At 42.8% G+C, this 19,319-nt stretch overlaps 1 long non-coding RNA gene across 2 annotated transcripts; it reads right to left on the bottom strand.

Annotated features, from left to right (window-relative positions):
* Window positions 1-4,409: 4,409 nt before the first annotated feature.
* LOC143836888 (uncharacterized) lies at window positions 4,410-14,264 on the bottom strand. 2 transcript variants are annotated; one of them, XR_013230814.1, is made up of 3 exons: window positions 14,199-14,264; window positions 12,904-13,064; window positions 4,410-4,952 (listed from the first exon to the last, which is right to left on the bottom strand). It is a non-coding gene; the product is annotated as an uncharacterized LOC143836888 (long non-coding RNA). The 2 variants fall into 2 exon arrangements; XR_013230815.1 differs by lacking the exon at window positions 4,410-4,952 and adding an exon at window positions 10,300-10,338.
* Between the last annotated feature and the right edge of the window lie 5,055 nt (window positions 14,265-19,319).

Raw genomic sequence — 19,319 nt, 5'->3', positions numbered from 1 at the left:
ATCTCCCTGATTTTCGTCTGACACTCTGACTACCATACCACACTGGCTCTCCTTCCCACTTCACCTCCCTATGGAGCCAGCTCTGAGTGAGAGTTAAGTGACACCCATGCAATTAAACCTGATAGACTGAAAAGCAGCTCCATCACTTTTTAAACATTTTGTGCATGATAAATGCAGCCGTTTGCTCCTGAGTTTCAACAGAAGAATGAAGGGCAAGCTTCCAGAACCAGGAGATGAAAAATGACACATGGCCTCTCCATTTTCACAAAGCTTTCAGAGAGAGTCTGCTTATTTCACCAAGTTGGGATTTCATTTTTTTTTACTGTTTAGTCATAAACAGATGAATCCTATAATAGCCTTTGTTTCCTCTGCTACAGGAGGTCTGTATGATTAATCAAATCTCCTGCAGTGAATGCCAACCCAAACAGATGAATGCAAGACGCATCTGCTGTAGATTAAACATTTGGAAAAACCATTTTATAAATATTTTTTTCCAAAACAACACATCCATATGGCAAGTTAACTGGGTATATATTTAAAAACCCTGTGCATACACTCTATAGTCTTGCACATGGATTTAATATACAGTGTCTCATAGGTATGCACTTTGTCAAACACTGAAAAATCACTCCGATCCACCTTTTAGAGTGCACGCACTGTCCATAATTCAAGAAAGGAGTATATGGTGGAAAGGTACTCAGTGTGTTTCAGACAGGCCATTTTTTCCCAAGCCCTTGAGCAACCAAGAAAAATGCAGAAGGATAATATTCAAAGAATGTTGGATCGCTACAGTTCTGCTTCCAAATACCGACCATACTTTCCAAACAGGTCCTTCTCACTGGAGATACATTGTTTTCCCAAAAAGATAAGTAAAAGTTGGTTTGAAAAGAAATGGGTGTGCCACAACATCTGATGGCTTTAACATGCAACCCATATTAAAGACAAGAGGCTACAGAATACGGAGAAACAAAATGGCTTCCAACTGGCAAAGGTATCAGACAAGGGTGTATCTCCGTATCTGTTCAATCAGTATGTAGAACATATCATAAGGAAAGCTGGATTAGAAGGTGGAGTGAAAATGTGTTGAAGAAACATTAACAATTTGAATCATGCAGGTGATACCACATTGCTGGAAGAAAATCGTTAAGACTTGAAATTTTTACTGATGAAGGTTAAAGAAGAAAGTGTCAGAGCAGGATTACAGCTGAACACCATGAAGACAAAGGTAGCCATGACTACTGGGGAATCATCCAATTTTAAAGCTGACCATTAAGAAATTTATATTTGTCACAGATTTTGAATACTTTCACTCAGTCATCAGCCAAAAGGGAAACTACAACCAAGTATCAGGATATTTGGTGAATGTAGCCAAGTTTTAGTCAGTCATAGAAGAGTGATACTAAGTGCAGTAAATAAATCTCCCAAGACGTATACGGCAAAAAAAAGAGTTAAATTCACATTTATTCAAATAGATCCAGGTCAGGTTAGTCAAAAGAAGAGAAAGAAACCTAGTCAAAAGAAGAGAAAGAAACCTAGTTAAAAGAAGAGAAAGAAGCCTAATTTAAAGAATACTTTATCACAAATGGTGAATTTATCCAGCATCATGAGGGCATTGAATTTACAGGAGAGATCTGCAGAGACATATATCTCCAAGAAAGGCCATGAGAGGACAAAATAAGAGAGAGAGAAGGGGTCAGAGAACCAGGTTAAGACACAGAGAGGCATCCCATTTGTGGGGATAACACCTATATATGCTTAGAGTGATATAGCATCCCTTGATGTCCAGGCATGCTGAGTCATTCACTTCAATACCAAGAGGACACAAGGAGAATGAGACTGGGATGGGCCACCATAAATGAACTAGAAAAGATACTTAAGTATAAGGTGACCAAGATCAAAATAATTCATTCCCCATTTACATGTATGGGTGTAGCAGTTGGAAAATTAGGAAAACTAGAGGGAAGAATGTAGATTCATTTGAAATGTGGTGTCAGAGGAGAGTCATGTTTTCACTTGCAGTTACTTCAGCCTGGAGAAGCTGAGAGGGATGCTTTAGGATGCTTAGGGCTGATCCTGCGTTGAGCAGGGGGTTGGACTAGATGGCCTATATGGACCCTTCCAACTCTATGATTCTATGATTCTATGACATGATAGAGAGGACCCACAGTAATGGGTTTAAACTCCATATAGAACGGTACCAGCTAGATATCAAGGATTTTTTTTTATATTCAAGAGAAGTTCAGCAATGGAGTCGGCTGCTTAATGAGGTGGTGAGCTCTTCAAGGTGGTCTTCAAGCAGCAGCTGGACAGATCCTTATCCTGAATGCTTGAGGCTGATCCTGCATTGAGCAGGGGGTTGGACTAGATGGCCTGGATGGCCCCTTCCATCTCTATGATTCTAATTTGTGAATTCAAATCTATTTTCCTGTGGTGTCACAATTTTTTTTGTGTTCTCCCCACCTATCACCCACCAACCTCCTCCAAACCTGCCCTGGAGACCTCTGCTTTAAAAAAAAAATGTTGAGTGCATTAGGACACCGTTTCCTTTAATATAAAGCAACATTATAATCTTTTCCATAAATTTGCAACAAAGTAGGTTGGGGAAAAAATGGAAAGGAAGAGAAACTCCCGGAGGTACATGATTCTGAGGAGAAGTAGGGGAAGCCCCACCTTTCAAACAGCACGGAACCTAGCACAAATTACCTGTGTGGAGATGGCCTATATTCCACTGACATGACTATTCATATAACTAGTCACACCAAGTGTAGCTCCTTTGTGTGCGTAACCCATGTTAAATCCTAGCAGCCCATGTTAAATCCTAAAGAGTACAATGTACTACTGCTGAATCCTTTCTCCTCAACAACCTCAGGAAATGTTCAAAAGAAGTTGACTCACAGGTCTGAAAAACTCTGAGTTCCTAGAGGCAACCAGGGTAGAAGAAGAAGAAGAGTTGGTTCTTAAATACCACTTTTCTATAAGCTGAAGGAGTCTCAAAGCAGCTTACATTCGCCTTCCCTTTCCTCTCCCCACAACAGACACCCTTGTGAGGGAGGTGAGGCTGAGAGAGCCATGATATTTCTGCTCGGTCAGAACAGCTTTATCAGTGCTGTGGCGAGCCAGATTAAAAGTCTGCGGTCTTAATCACTATACCAAGCTGGCTCTTGGGGTAAACAGGCTTCATCCAATCCTCAACCCCAGGAGCTTTTCAAAGTAGAACAGAGGGAGGGGAAGCATTTATTGGAGTTGTGACACCACTTCTGGGTAAAACCATAGAGTTTCTGGGACTTCCTAGATTGTCGGGATGTCACTTCTGGGTGAAATGTGGAAGTGACATTGTGACACAGATGCATCTCACTTGTCCCCCTTTTTCCTTCCATACCTCATTCAGTCTATGGGGGAAGGGACTGTTTTCTGAACCTGGGTCTCTTCATCTGATAAATCAACCATTATATCACACTGCTTTTTAGTATGTTGTTGTTAGGTGCGAAGTCGTGTCCGACCCATCGCAACTCCATGGACAATGATCCGCCAGGCCTTCCTGTCCTCTACCATTCCCCAGAGTCCATTTAAGTTCTCACCGACTGCTTCAGTGACTCCATCCAGCCACCTCATTCTCTGTCGTTCCCTTCTTCTTTTGCCCTCGATTGCTCCCAGCATTAGGCTCTTCTCCAGGGAGTCCTTCCTTCTCATGAGGTGGCCAAAGTATTTGAGTTTCATCTTCAGGATCTGGCCTTCTAAGGAGCAGTCAGGGATGATCTCCTCTAGGACTGACCGGTTTGTTCGCCTTGCAGTCCAAGGGACTCGCAAGAGTCTTCTCCAGCACCAGAGTTTATATGTAAACATAATATAAAAACTTCAATAATCATAAGCCTACAAGATGTATGTGAAGCTCATGAATCTTGAAAACCCCATTTCTTTGCTTGGCTCCAGAGATGTTATTGATTCCTTAATAGCCCGTTAGCCCAAATGGAAATCACTAATGAAATAAAATACCTTATTCAAACAAGAAAATTAGATCATCGTGCATGCTAATAGATTATGCTAATCGAAGTTTACCTGTTGTAGCACACAACATCTGTTCCTGCATATCTATTCTATAATTATACTACAAAGCAATATTACTATCTTTTCAGTAAGAAGGTGCAAATGCAGCATCACTTCCGTAGACTAAACATATTTACTCAGGCCCACTTTTTCCATTGTCTGCAATCCTATGATCACTTATCTGGGAAGACATCCCATTGAACATCAAGAGATCTACTTTTGAAGAGGCTTATGCTATTATTATAGGAAAACTGACCAAGCGAAGGACAGTTCCATGAGATGCTAGGCATCCGCAGGATTCACTTTGACAATGTGCATAGCTAAGGACCACAAATGAAGCCCCATATTGTATTTTATTATTTTATTTTTTCAGACAAAGCGGTTTCTCAGTGGAACAGGCTTATCTAGATAGAAAGGAAGTTTAAGTTCTGCAATCCATAGATACCTGTGCATGTCTTAAAGTTGTTTATTGCAATCTGTAAAAACCTCGACACCTCACTGGCTCTCGTACTGGTTGTGGTTTCAATGTCTATGAAAATAGTGTGTTTGTGGGGGGGAGGGAGGTGCAGTCGATTTGTTGTGAATTTCCTGCGTTCGTCAAGTATTTGGACTCGACGACCCTTGAGGTTCCTTCCAACTCCATTATTCTATGATTCCGATTCATGGTGACCCCATAAAGTTTTCAGGGCAAGAAATATTCAGAGGTGGTTTGCCATTACCTTTTATACAACACTGATTCCCTTTGAAAACGGTATCCATGAGCTTTTTAAAATGGCATCATATAATTAAGCCAGTTAATAAGCAAAACTCATCAGCCTCCCATCAACTTCTTTGCGTTGCCTTCTTCCTTAACCTTCTCAGGAAATGAGACCCCAGAAAGAGTTCAGGAGACAGCATAATGGGAAGACCTGTATAAATACACATAGCAAGTTAATAAATAACAGCAGAGTATTAATTGACTGAAGGGGGGGGATGACTTGTTGCCTTGCATGAGATTAAATCTCATTACCAATTTTTAATTAGAAAGAAAAAGGTGAAGATGATTCCTCTTTCTCTCTTGGATCACTTAATCATAAAGAAGGAGAACTTCTCAGCAAAGCTTCCTACAAACAGAACGCATTGTTGATGCTGGAATCCAATCCACTTGCAGAAAGTTGGACCATAAGGAAGGCCGAGCGTCAAAGAATTGAGGCTTTTGAACTCTGGTGCTGGAGAACTCTTGTGAGTCCCTTGGACTGCAAGGCGAACAAACCGGTCAGTCCTAGAGGAGATCAGCCCTGACTGCTCCTTTGAAGGCCAGATCCTGAAGATGAAACTCAAATACTTTGGCCACCTCATGAGAAGGAAGGACTCCCTGGAGAAGAGCCTAATGCTGGGAGCGATTGAGGGCAAAAGAAGAAGGGGACGACAGAGAATGAGGTGGCCGATCACAATGCTATGATGGGTCAGACATGACTTCGCAACTAACAACAACAAAGTTTCAGTTCTTTGCCTAACATTTAAGTAACCATACTTGGTAGAATGTCTTACACTTGGACTATAAAATCAGAGTCCAGTAGCATCTTTAAGACCAACAAAGATTTATTCAGGTTGTGAGCTTTCAAGTGCAAGCACTGCACTTGAAAGCTCACACCCTGAATAAATCTTTGTTGGTCTTAAAGGTGCTACTGGACTCTGATTTTACTGTGCTACTTCAGACCAACACGGATACCCATTTGAATCTACACTTGGACTATTATCTATGCTAGATTCAAGTGGGTAGCCATGTTGTTCTGAAGTAGCACGACAAAATCCGAGTCCAATAGTACCTTTAAGAACAACCAAGATTGATTCAAGGTGTGAGCTTTCGAGTACATGCACTCGAAAGCTCACGCCTTGAATAAATCTCGGTTGGAAAAGTGCTATTGGACTCTGATTTTATTAGCTCTGCTAGTTTGACTAAAGCACGGTTTTGCACAAGGCCCATCTGTGTATGGTCAAAAAAATGCTTCCCTTGACCAGCGTCCTTTTCACCCTCCCCTGGGGAGCTGTCATCCGCAAAGATCTTCTTGCCAAGAAGAGCAGTGGCCAGCTCGGGCGTGAAGACCACTCACATAATTCTCAGACACATTTTTTATGACTATGCAGTATTTTAAAGAGAAGGACACTTGACCGAATATAATTTTTAACAAGAAGTGCCCTTTTTTTTTACAACCTGCTTTTGTTGCTTTTACTAGTCAGGGAATCTGCACTTAAAACAGTTTCTCAATTTAAGGGCCTTTGGGGCAGCCTGAACCCAAACTGCCTTTAAGGGCACATGAAGAGCAAAAGCTGTCATCTTCCCATTATCGTTGTGGGTTTGGGAAACTAATTAATTATTATGAAGCACTGTGAATTTATATAGATCCCTTTAAAGGCAGAGCTGTAACCGAGGATGAGGGCAAAGCAGTTTTAATTTAATTTTCTTCCCCCCCCCTTTTTTAAAAAAGAATACTTTCTTATGGCCCCTTCTTTCTGTAGGGACTGAGGAAGAAAAGTTGGAATTACAAGAAGAAATGGAGGAGGAGGAGGAGGAGGAGGAGGAGGAGGAGAAGAGTTGGGTTTTGTACCCTGCTTTTCACTGAAGGAGTCTCAAAGCAGACAGCAAGGCCTGGAGGATCATTGCCCATGGGGTTGCGATGGGTCGGACACGACTTCACAATTAACAACAACAAGACTACTCTAGTGTAGGGATGACTGCCTCCAGGTAGCGAACTCTTAGCTACACCAATTGTTAACTACATAATTCCGTTAATCAATGCTTTTCTTTTTCAGTTGCAGAATTCACAGAGAAGACTTGCTAAAACTTGCACCAGTTCAACAGCGGTTTCATCAATGGCAAGGCAAATTCAAAAGCTAATCTTAAATTCTTTCGTCCTGGTTTACATTGTGGACTCTTATATGTTACCTCCAAGTGTTGACCGGTCCCCGGTGATAAAAAGGTTGGGGACCACTGGTCTACCGCATGGCGCATGCCCATGCCCAGCAAACGCTGGCAGGGGCTCATGGGAATTGTAGTCTATGGACATCTGGAGGGCCATAGTTTGACTACCCCTGGCCTCATGCATAATTCAGTATGACAGAGTGATGAAATGAAGCAAAAGCGAAAGATCTCCTTTAATATGATGACCCGTCTAATCAAAACTGTCGGTCTGGGTATCAATAGATGAATATGCTAAACGAATGACTTTGGGGCAGAAAGTGTACTGTCAGTCAGCAAATTAACATCAATTATTATAACCTGTAAACAGCTGCAGATGGAATTAAGGTTGGAGGACCAGGCATGCCTTTTCTCCACTGACATTCTTTGATGTAAAGTTCGTAGCATTGGAGTCCCCTGGGAAGATTGCAAATGTACCCGTTAAGTTGAAATAATGTGCCAGTGTATTAACTGGCAACTGAATGATTTTTTTTTGGGGGGGGGGAGGGGGTCTCCTTCATCAGAAAGGCAAAATGCCTTTCTTTCTTTCAATATGGGTGGGAAATAGTTTTCCACTATCTTGCTTAGGACACGCAGGGTCACTCAGAAGCCAAGTACATGTTAACGCTTCCTGTGGGGGGGGGGGGGAATCATGATATATTTTTTTTCCTCCTCAGGATTTAAATTAAACAGAGCTGTTGCATTTCCCTGCAGCGCAAGACAGGCCCCAAAAGATCTGTGCCGAAAATAGTTAAATGAAAATGTTTAATGCTGTCAGGTAAGTAAAAGAGATGAAAATGACTGTGGGGAAAAAAGTATATTATTTTCTACAAGGCTGCTATAAATTCTACCTGAAATTGAATCCACCATGAAATAACAGGGTTCTGTCAAGGAGGAAGAATGCCCTGAAATTGGAAGGCGGCTAACCAGAGTCCAAATGGCTTTAAAATGACTGTTTTTGGAGATGTACACATACATATATGACGTTTGGTGGGTTTTATAGAACGGAAGTTTTTACATTCATTCATGTGTTTTTGGCAATCCCATTGCAGTTTGAGTCTTTCTTTCCTCCCAGCAGCTCAAGTCCCCGTGCAGAGAAATGACTGATCGTGAAATGATATCACCCAAAGACAATGCCTGTGCTTTCAAAAACAAAAACAATCTGAATGGGCACCACCATTTGAGAGCCAGTTTGGTGTAGTGGTTAGGAGTGTGGACTTCTAATCTGGCAAGCTGGTTTCGATTCTGCACTCCCCCACATGCAGCCAGCTGGGTGACCTTAGGCTCATCACGGCACTGATAAAACTGTTCTGACTGAGCAGGAATATCAGGGCTCTCTCAGCCTCATCTCCCTCACAGGGTGTCTGTTCTGGGGAGAGGAAAGGGAAGGCAAATGTAAGCCACTTTGAGACTCCTTTGGGTAGAGAAAAGTGGCATATAAGAACCAACTATTCTTCTTCTTCTTCTTCTTCTTCTTCTTCTTCTTCTTCTTCTCCTCCTCCTCCTCCCTTAGTCATGACCAGAGAATAAGGCACCCAAACATTGCTCAGGAAAATGTTGAGAGATTTGGGGGGTATGGCTGGCAAGTGTGGAGTTTGTGAAGAATGTGTTCACAAATTCATTTTTCTTGGATCACAAATTCATGTGAGTGGCAATTGCAGTATGGAACTAAAACGTCAAATTGCTCTGGGTCACTCAGCAAAGATAATCTTGAATTGTACATGAAAAAACAAGGACATAAGCCTGATTACCAAATGTAGATTAGTTCGATCTATCATGTTTCCTTTCAGGTGTCAGACCACACCTGGAGTACTGTGTGCAGTTCTGGAGGCCTCACTTCAAGAAGGACGTAGATAAAATTGAAAGGGTACAGAGGAGAGCGACGAAGATGATCTGGGGCCAAGGGACCAAGCCCTATGAAGATAGGTTGAGGGACTTGGGAATGTTCAGCCTGGAGAAAAGGAGGTTGAGAGGGGACATGATAGCCCTCTTTAAGTATTTGAAAGGTTGTCATTTGGAAGAGGGCAGGATGCTGTTTCTGTTGGCTGCAGAGGAGAGGACGTGCAGTAATGGGTTTAAACTTCAAGTACAACGATATAGGCTAGATATCAGGAAGAAATTTTTCACAGTCAGAGTAGTTCAACAGTGGAATAGGCTGCCTAAGGAGGTGGTGAGCTCCCCCTCACTGGCAGTCTTCAAGCAAAGGCTGGATACACACTTTTCTTGGATGCTTAGGGCTGATCCTGGTTGGACTAGATGGCCTGTATGGCCCCTTCCAACTCTATGATTCTATGATTCTATGATTCTATGTTTCCGATAGCCACTTATGGACGATGAAAAAATCAGACAAGAGAATAATCAATTCATTTGAACTCTGGTGTTGGAGAAGCCTTCTGTGGGTCCATGGACAGCAAAAGTCACAGACAAGGAAATATTACAGCGCATAAAGTCTGATATATCATGGGTAGGCAAAATCACGAAACTCTGGCTCATTTACTTTGGCCATAGCATGTGATCCAACTCAGCGGAGAAAGCAATTATACTTTGGTCAGTGGAAAAAGGAAACTCTAGTTAACGCTAGTTAATCTCCACAGGAGATGAATAATAGGAGGCGAGGCTATAAAGAAACTGTTATTTTATTGCTGTATGAGTTCACTATTTGTTTTGTATTGTGTTAAACATTGTGGTACATAAATGAAAATGTATGTTTATTTACTCAAATTTCCAAATCTATTACCGATCATATCCTTTGAGTAATGCAATTAAGAGAGTTAAGGAACATGTCATCAGTCAGCTAGCATTTCCTATCAGCTGGAGCTCTCTCAGAATTGCAATTGATACGGGAACTACAGAAATCAATTCCTCTGGAGAAAATGACAGATTTGAAAGGCAGACTCTGTTTAGCATGGGATTTAGGGAAAACAGAAGTCCTAGAAAAACATCACAACTTTGCTGAGGTCTCTTCCTGCCCCAAACCTTATTTCCCAGGTTGTTCCCTAGCCAGAGTTGGTCGCAACTCTATCTTCAGTTCTCATAGACCTGGGAATCCTCGGACTTTAGGCAGATGGCATTTCAGTTTCTGTGGTTGGCTAAACAATAGATAGTACAAGTGAAACCTTGTAGAAACTGATTGATGGTTCACCCATTTTGTAGTAGTGGCCAACCATAAACCTTTGGGAGGCTTAAAGAAAGAAGATGATGACAGTGATTCATCCCAAGGCATAGTGCCTCTGAACATGGAGGTTTCATTTAGTAAGAGAGGGACCAGCAGCAGCCTGCTCAAATGTCCTTTTTTCCAAAACGGATTTCTTCTGAGGTCAGAAACCATGTTGAAACACAAGCTGTTCATCGTTTTCCTATGCATGTGAAAGGATTTTCTTTTTTAATAGAGACTTCACTTCTAGACCAAAATGTCCTGTATTTGACAGACCATAACCGTCTTCAATTTTCTTTTACAAAAAAAATCTTTGCTAACTTTGGGTTAGCGAAAAGGCCAAAAGTCTAGATGTTTTTAAAGGAAAAATTTAATTAGTATGCAAATTTGACTTTCTACTTCAAAATGTCATTTAACTGAACAAATGTTTTTGCACCACAAGTTCAGGTATTTGGTCGGGTTCTGTCAAAAGGCCCCTTTGAAAGATTCCCAAGTTTAATAACGCTATTTCAAGGCCAAAATGAAATTCTCACTTTGTTTTCATGCTTGCCCGGACCTCATCTTATATATAAATAGCCTAAAAATTGGTTGCCACCTGTTGCCTGCCTATGGGCTCAGCAGTTACTGCATTCAGTTACTGACAGGATTTCAGTGGTGTTATGGAATATGCATAAATATTCTAAGTTCTCAGGGGGAGGACCAATGTGTAAAGCATTGCTGTTATTGTGAGGGAGCTGAAAAGTCTGCTTGGAAAAAAAGAAACACTTGCACAAGCCCTAGAAACAGTAGTAATGTTCTGCAAAAAGTATAGGGTTTCAGGATGCAACAATGAGTAGAGAAAATGACAGCTGTTATGGACAGTACTTTGAACAACAGGCACTGAAGTAACAACAGTAAGTGAAGGGTTAAAAATCCTCACTAGGCAGCAGTCCTCACTAGGACCGTTTATGCACTGGGAACTTCACTGCCCCACCCCCTTATCAGGAGCACAGATTGGGGGCTGATGAGGTGCACCAGGTCAAATGCTCCCTCATGTGAGTGCAGGAAGAGGTGGAGCAACCTGCCACGACTAAAACTCCAGCCTGGAGCCCAGCATGAAACCTCTAGTGCATAAACGGTCTAGGAGGCACAATCTGCTCCAAGTTCTCTGATCCTCCAAAAACAGCTGAGAGGGAGTTAATATATTCTAGCTGTGAAATGAAAGAGTTTCAGTTTAATTTGATGGGACCTGTGAGCCTGTGCTTAGTGCCCTGAGGAGAAACTCTAGTTAGAGAACTGAGTTTTCTACTGACAGCTAATCCACACAGTGGCTGAACAACTGGGGAAGATATTTGACAGTGGGAATTTGGGCAGTGAGGTGTAAACTCCCAATCTGGGCCAAATTTGAAGGAGAATTCTTCTAAAGAGCGAAGGAGGATCCATGGACAGTTAGAAAGGGGGAAATATGGGGTGTGTATTTCATCAGACTAGTTTCAGGTAGATAGCATGAAGGTTTAACTTTGAACAAGACTTAGTTGGTCATAAAGGTGCCACTGGACTCAAACTTTGTTTGTCATACTAGTGAATGTGTGAAAGTACTTCAGACTCTTCAGTAAGTGGTATACTGGTTCTTCTAGGAAGGGGAACTGAAGGTAATAGGAAAGTGTGCCCACTTTCCCCACTCCTCCACATGCAGAGCCAGTTTGGTGTAGTGGTTAGGAGTACAGACTTCTAATCTGGCATGCCAGGTTCGATTCTGCACTCCCCCACATGCAGCCAGGGTGTCTGTTGTGGGGAGAGGAAAGGGAAGGCGACTATAAGCCGCTTTGAGCCTCCTTTGGGTAGGGAAAAGCAGCATACAAGAACCAACTCTTCTTCTTCTTCTTTCTAGAAGCCAGGGAAGTTCAGGAAAACTCAACAGATAAAAAGATAAAAGAAAGAAAAACAGACATGGTTTATAGACAAACACAGTTGCAAAACCTCTCAGTTTAAAAGTAATCTTAACATTTGAAAAAAAAAAAACTGTAAAATTACTCATTTGTAAGGGAAATCAACACCTTGATTCCTCTTTCCAACACGGCTTGTCTGATAAAGGGTTATAAGAAAAAGGGATAAGCAAGCAAGCAAAATAAATTATTTTCAGGCTGGCGATGGCAAATAACTGTATTTTCCACTGTAAAACAATTTCTAAAACTTTTCAAATCAAAACAAACTCCTAGGTATTCTTCGTTTTCGGTATCTTCATCAGTGATATGTGATACTGTTAATATTTTATTAATAAATCCTCTTTAAATGAATTCATATCAATTACGAATATGTATCAGAAGAATATAAACTTAATCCTATGGTGATATGTTAGTGTTATTTCTTGGCTGGCATTTTCTTCTTCTCCCTGCCCAGCTGTTTGTTTACCGCATTATGAACTGCCTTGTCCACAATGAAGACATGAACACATGAAAGTAACTTCTCCTGAGTCAAACCCTTGGCTATCAAGGTCAGGATTGCCTACCATGACTGGCACAGCTCTCCAGGGACCCAGGTAGAAGGTTTTTTGTATCTGACCCCTTTAACTAGAGATGCTGGGGACTGATCTTGGGTCCACAGCAGATTCTTATAATGAGCCACAATCCCTAAGTGTTGTAGGGGTGGTATATAAATACATTCAAAATAAAGAACTTCTAAGATGATCTTAGACAACACCCAATTATCATTTCTTGGCTGAATGTTCAGTAAGACATGGGCTGCAGTCATTCTCCCTTTTGCGCCATTTCTGCATTAGGAGACATACCTTGTTTTAGCCTCACTTTGGGTTTCCTTTGGATGCTGCGAGTCGACTGTAGCGTTTCCACATTTGGGTCTCCTTCCCTTTTCCCTGGGCTGAAATTCACAACATGCTTTCTGCACTGAGTCTGATGAAGACAGCCTTCCATCATGCTTTGCTCTCTTCCCCTTAAAAAAAAACAAAACTGTGTGTCTGCTTGCTCCTTTGTTTTCATTGTGCCCCTTAATCCCACCATTCTGCACCATTGATCGCCTCCCCCTTCTGCCAAACTCGAGTTATAAAGTTATAAAGTTATAACATTATAATGCTGCTGTGTAAGACTGCAAGACTGTTTTTAAAAAATTAGAAACAGCCTTGTAACGCGATCAGCCCTTTATTTGAAAAAAAGGCAGATTTTTCAGGATGGAGGGAGGGGGAGAAGAAGGGAGGGGGGAAGGAGTATGGTGACAAGGAAAGGAAAGTTCCCAAATAACTCAAAATGGCAGGCATGGGGGGAAACCCTATTGCATTTATTTCCACATTGTGCAGCCCCAAATTAGACCCCGTTAGACCCCGTTTGAAAATATGAAATCCGGTTTTCTGGGGATTCCTTTGCTGTGGGACTAGTGAGGGGGCAATTCGGATCTGTACCTGAAGAAACAAATTTTAGTGCCGAAACGGACAAAATAGTCGACCCTTTAAAAATGCAAATCTGAATGACAGCGCTAGTGCAGAAACAGTCTGGGACCAATTTCAGCAAAGTAATTCACAACAAAATCCATTTTTCCTACCCATCTGGAGGCAAAGTTCCCCCACACACAAACAAAAAACAAAAAAACCCCACATAGACAGAGCTCCCTGCATACAATAAATTTTACTCACCGGAGCATACCCGCAAAATAATTACAGAAGCTATTGTAGTCATTAAAGTCAAAGGAAGTGCTAGCTGAATTATTGTCAATTATGGCTGAGGGTTACAGAACTGATTAGCATGTGCAGTATTTGGAGGAAAGAGTTATGCACGTTTTGACAGTTAACAAATTTCTTCAGCTCCATAAAAGACACATGTGCCTGTTGACTATGGAAGGACATGAACCAGATCACTGGTGGATGAGTTTGCCGGTCACTTAGTACAGACATCAGTGACAACCAAACACACAATAATTGTCAGAGGAAAATAATACACGGAGGAAAAACAGCTCCTGAGATCTTTATATGAGCATCTGAAGCCAAACTAGAGTTAGCTTTTATGACTTTCTCTGCACTGTGATACTAATCTGATGCAGGTCTAAATGACTGTAAATAAATGAACCTGAACCTACCTTCTGTGACGGGGACAGGCTAGAAACGGAATCAGCTTCCCAGAAGCCAGAAGTCCTGAGGCGCTGCTGGAAGCAAAAAGATACATCAGCAGCTCTGAGACGCCTGCTCAGAAATGGTAAGTTCAAGGTGAAGCTGGTGGGGGCTAACACACCTGGAGAATGGTTGAGCCAGGAAGGCAGCAGATCAGTCACAGTCCTGTTAGAGCTGTTCTTTCCGAGCAGTTCTGTCAGGGCTTCCTCACCCCCCAGCGACCTCACAGGGTGTCTGTTGTGGGGAGAGAAAGGCAAAGCAATTGTAAGGTGCTTTGAGACTCTTTCAGAAAGCCAGTTTGGTGTAGTGGTTAGGAGTGTGAACTTCTAATCTGGCATGCTGGGTTTGATTCTGCACTCCCCCACATGCAGCCAGCTGGGTGACTTTGGGCTCGCCACGGCACTGATAAAACTGTTCTGACCGGGCAGTGATATCAGCGCTCTCTCGGCCTCACCTACCCCACAGGGTGTCTGTTGTGGGGAGAGGAAAGGGAAGATGATTGTAAGGTGCTTTGAGGCTCATTCAGGTAGAGAAAAGCGGCATATAAGAACCAACTATTCTTCTTCTTCTTCTTCTTCTTCTTCTTCTTCTTCTTCTTCTTCTTCTTCTTCTTCTTCTTCTTCTTCTTCTTTTGCAGCTGGATTTTCCTGTGCAGAACAGGATAATCTACTTCTAAAGTGCACACAATTATCTATTGTGTACAAAATAGGCCCAGGACTCTGGGAGTTCATTTCAGCTCTTTATTGTGACCCTGGCATGATGGTCCAAGAGGCAAAACTGAAGCAGGGAAACCCCATGAAAACCCCAGTTTATTTACAAATGCAGAACAAGTGTATGATAATGGTCAGTTTCAGTTTGAAACTGACTGGATCCAACAGGCAGGATGTGATCACATATTGGCCAATCACGTTCCCAGAATTACGATCCTCAAGCCCAGTCCTCATCATGGCTAGAGAGGCAACATTTTCTCCTCAATGGCTTTGTATTCTGCGGATACCTCTCTCCTCCCCAAATCCCACCCTCCCCAGGTATTTCCCAATATCAGGATGGTAACTTGCCCCTAGACAGTAATGTCAATCTAACCATGCTATGAACAGAGAGATCTAAGCCTTCCACATGTTCTGTTTATGACCATGTGTTGGCTTTTCCCTTTATTGCAATGTATAATGTCGCTCACTCCAACACTGCAATGCAGTCATTCTAATATAGCGAATTTGCCATTGTAGTGGCTGGAATGATAGACAAAATGTTCTATTATTAGCTAAAATGAGAAGTGGGGAAGGAATTGAAGGCAGCTGAGTTCACATCAAGCCAAGATGCAGAAAAAATAGTTGATAAATGGAAGGATTTCTGTAGAATCAGTGTGTGTGTGTGTATGTGTGTGTTGTCCAGTGAGTAAAATTATTCTGTTGCCGGGCTAGAAGGATGTTGCCTGAAGGTGTACATGGTACCAGAACAGATATTGAGAGCTTCTGTCCCATGAGGCTTAACTGTAGGTTGTTAAAGTCATTCTTACAGAGATATGTCTTTTTACATAGCCATTGCCAATATGAAGGGAATCTATTATACTATTAACCCGGTCTTCTTCAAAGAGGGCTTTGCAGTGATAAAAGCAATTTTAAAGAGCAGTGCAACCAGGAAGCTCCTAAAGAGAACTATTTGGTCAAACGGTGTTAGGTGGTTATTAACTTTAATATTTTTTTGCTTTCTGTACTTTATATGTCGTTGATTTTGTGATACACATTTACATAATGTCAGCTGCCTTTTAACACTTACAGGGTTTGTATTAGAACTAGGGGGCAAAGCCCATTTTAAAAGCAGGATAGAAACAGGCATGCCCCCACCCCCGCCAAAGGTTGTGCCGGGAGCCCAGGGCAGAGGGCAGCAGAGCTAGGAGCTGGCAGCTGCCTTCCCCACCACTAGTGCTCCCCATGGGAGTGTGGGGAGAAGGGGTGGAGGGCACCATGTTGAAGCTCACTCAAGACCACTTGTAAAGTGAGGCTTGATGCCACATCCTAGATTCATAGAATCATAGAGTCATAGAATCATAGAATCATAGAGTCATAGAGTCATAGAATCATAGAATCATAGAGTTGGAAGGGGCCATACAGGCCATCTAGTCCAACCCCCTGCTCAACGCAGGATCCTGCATGCCACTGTCCCCACACTTGCTTGCTGAGTACTGGCAGGGGGTCAGCTGCCTGCTCCTAGGAGCCACCATCTGTCCCATCTCAGCCAGCGGTCGTGGCAGGAGCATGGAGAGAGCAAGAAGGAGTGGGGCCACACTGTCCTCTATCCCGTCCCCCCCACATGTCACATGCTACCAGGTGGTGCCGGGATTGGGGGGCAGTGCCTCCCAGGAGGTCTGCCAGTGGCTCATACTGCTGCTCGGTCTGTTATGAGGGTGGGCAGATGGGCGGGCAGTGGGCCATGGTGGAGGCAGTGAGAACTAGTGGCTTCCCAAAGGGCTAGCATTTGATTGGTCTTCAGTGGGGGAGGTCCCCTTCACAGAGAGGGCCAATCAGAGGCCCCACGGTGGTGACTGATGGTGCACCAGCTTCTCTGAGTGGCCTTTGGGGGGGGGGCCGGGCCAATCAGAGGTACCATTGATAGACGTACCCTGTACATTTTATTGTATATAGATTAATTAAGCACCTGGCTGGTTTAATGATATACACCTTGTATTAACGTGTGCTGCTGAAGACTAGTAGTTAGACTGTTAGACAAGGATCTGAGAGGTAAAGGTAAAGGTATCCCCTGTGCAAGCACCGGGTCATGTCTGACCCTTGGGGTGACGCCCTCTAGCGTTTTCATGGCAGACTCAATACGAGGTGGTTTGCCAGTGCCTTCCCCAGTCATTACCGTTTACCCCCCAGCAAGCTGGGTACTCATTTGACCGACCTCAGAAGGATGGAAGGCTGAGCCGACCTTGAGCCAGCTGCTGGGATCGAACTCCCAGCCTCATGGACAAAGCTTCAAACAGCATGTCTGCTGCCTTACCCCTCTGCGCTACAAGAGGCTTTATATAGATTAATTAAGCACCTGGCTGGTTTAATGGTATACACCTTGTATTTACGTGTGCTGCTGAAGACTAGTAGTTAGACTGTTAGAGGAGGATCTGAGAGACCCAGGTTCAAATCCTCACTCTGCTGTGGAAGCCTTCTGAGTGATTTTGGCCAAGTCACTTGTTCCTCAGAGGACTGTTGTGAAGAGGGGCAGACAGTAGATTTGCCAGCCTCTTGTGGAAAGAAACGAAAAAACCTTTTCCTATCATATTCTGCTCTGTGGTGTAGTAAATAATGCACTTCTGATGAAAGAATTGAAAACACCTATTCAAATGCTCACTTTTTTTCAAGGGAAGCAATTGTCTTATCAAGTACCATGCACTTTTGTGTGCATTCTGTGAAGTTCATTTCTTAAACAATTGTCATCATTAAGGAGAAAGTATTTTGTGAAGAACAATTGTTCCATTTGAAGAAAATGCTTAAGAAAATATATTCAGTTACTAAGTAAAGAAGCTTGTTGCTAATACTTTGAGCAATATTGTGGTTTTGTTTTTTTGTTTTTTTTGCCTCACATGGCTTAATAAGTACGCCATTTAACTGTGTATGAGGATACTCCAGTGTGCGAACTGTCCAGAAAGCAGAGCTGGTCATGTCTTCTGAATCCCAGGGACAAGGGACATGCCACCACTGTCAGTCTCAAAATAGCATCCCTGTCTCCCCAGTTGCCCTTTGCTCGTGGTTATGGAGCTGTGTAAACATCGAAAGATGCTGCAGCAAACAGCTCTGTCTTTTCCGAACTGAGGGAAATAAGCAGAAGTTGCTGAGTTAAACAAACATCTGACCTGGCAAAGAGTAAACAATGTGTTTGTCTAGAAAGCTTAGCAAACAGGCCTTGGAAGTTTTTAAAATGATATAGGACCAAGGAAATCCAGAGGGGCCATTTTGCCAAATGACTCCCCCCACCCCCACCACTTCTGCTTCAGCAAGCAGTAATTATGGAATTTCTAGAGCCAAGAAATGGCATTCTTCTATGCTTCAAAACACGACCAATAGGATATGGGAATGGGAAATGGGAGAGGACATACTCTCATAAAATCATAGAATAATTGAGTTGGAAGGGGTATCCTGGGTCATCTAGTCCAACCCCCTGCACTATGCAGGACATTCATAACCCTATTGCTCATCCACTGTCACCTGCCACCCCCTTGAACCTTCACAGAATCAGCCTCTCCATCAGATGACTATCCAGGCTCTGTTTAAAAATTTCCAAAGATGGAGAACCCACCACCTCCCAAGGAAGCCTGTTCCACTGAGGAACTGCTCTGTCAGGAGCTTCTTCCAGATGTTTAGACGGAATTTCTTTTGCATTAATCTCATCCCATTGGTTCTTGTCCGTCCCTCTGGGGCAAGAGAGAACAACTCTGCTCCATCCTCCATATGGCAGGCTTTTAAATACTTGAAGATGGTTATCAGATCCCCTCTCAGTCATCTCCTCTCCAGGCTAAATGGACCAAGCTCCCCCAACCTTTCTTCACTCTGGTGGCTCTAGCTTTTCACTTATCCAGAGGTCATTAATAAATCCTTGTACCTTACAAGACCCATTCTTTTCTGTTGCGCTTTGTAAAAATAAGCCTCTACTGGAGATTTCAACAAAGATGAGTTATATTTTTTCCAAGTGTCCATTATATTCCTAGCCCAGTAATTAAGGTCAGGATTTCCCTTAGCCTTGTGTGGACCATAAAAGGCTATGTAGACCTTCTTCTAAGCCAAACTTCTCAAATACCAAATCTCTTGAAATAGGATCTATTTTCCAGTCTGTTAACCATGTTAGCACTGCAACGTGAAGATACAATTTTAAGTTTGGCACACTTTGTCATCCTCTTTGCTTGTCGTCTCAAAGTCTCAAAGTGGAGAGCCAGTTTGTGGAGAGCCAGTCTCAAAGTCTCAAAGTGGAGAGCCAGTTTGGTGTAGTGGTTAGGAGTGTGGACTTCTAATCTGGCATGCCGGGTTCGATTCTGCACTCCCCCACATGCAGCCAGCTGGGTGACCTTGGGCTCCCCACAGCACTGATAAAACTGTTCTAAC

This window comes from Paroedura picta, chromosome 4 (assembly GCF_049243985.1).
Source record: "Paroedura picta isolate Pp20150507F chromosome 4, Ppicta_v3.0, whole genome shotgun sequence".
NCBI classification, from domain to species: domain Eukaryota; kingdom Metazoa; phylum Chordata; class Lepidosauria; order Squamata; family Gekkonidae; genus Paroedura; species Paroedura picta.
Note: the sequence above shows the minus strand (reverse complement) of the source record. Positions and strands in the feature narration are given on the sequence as shown.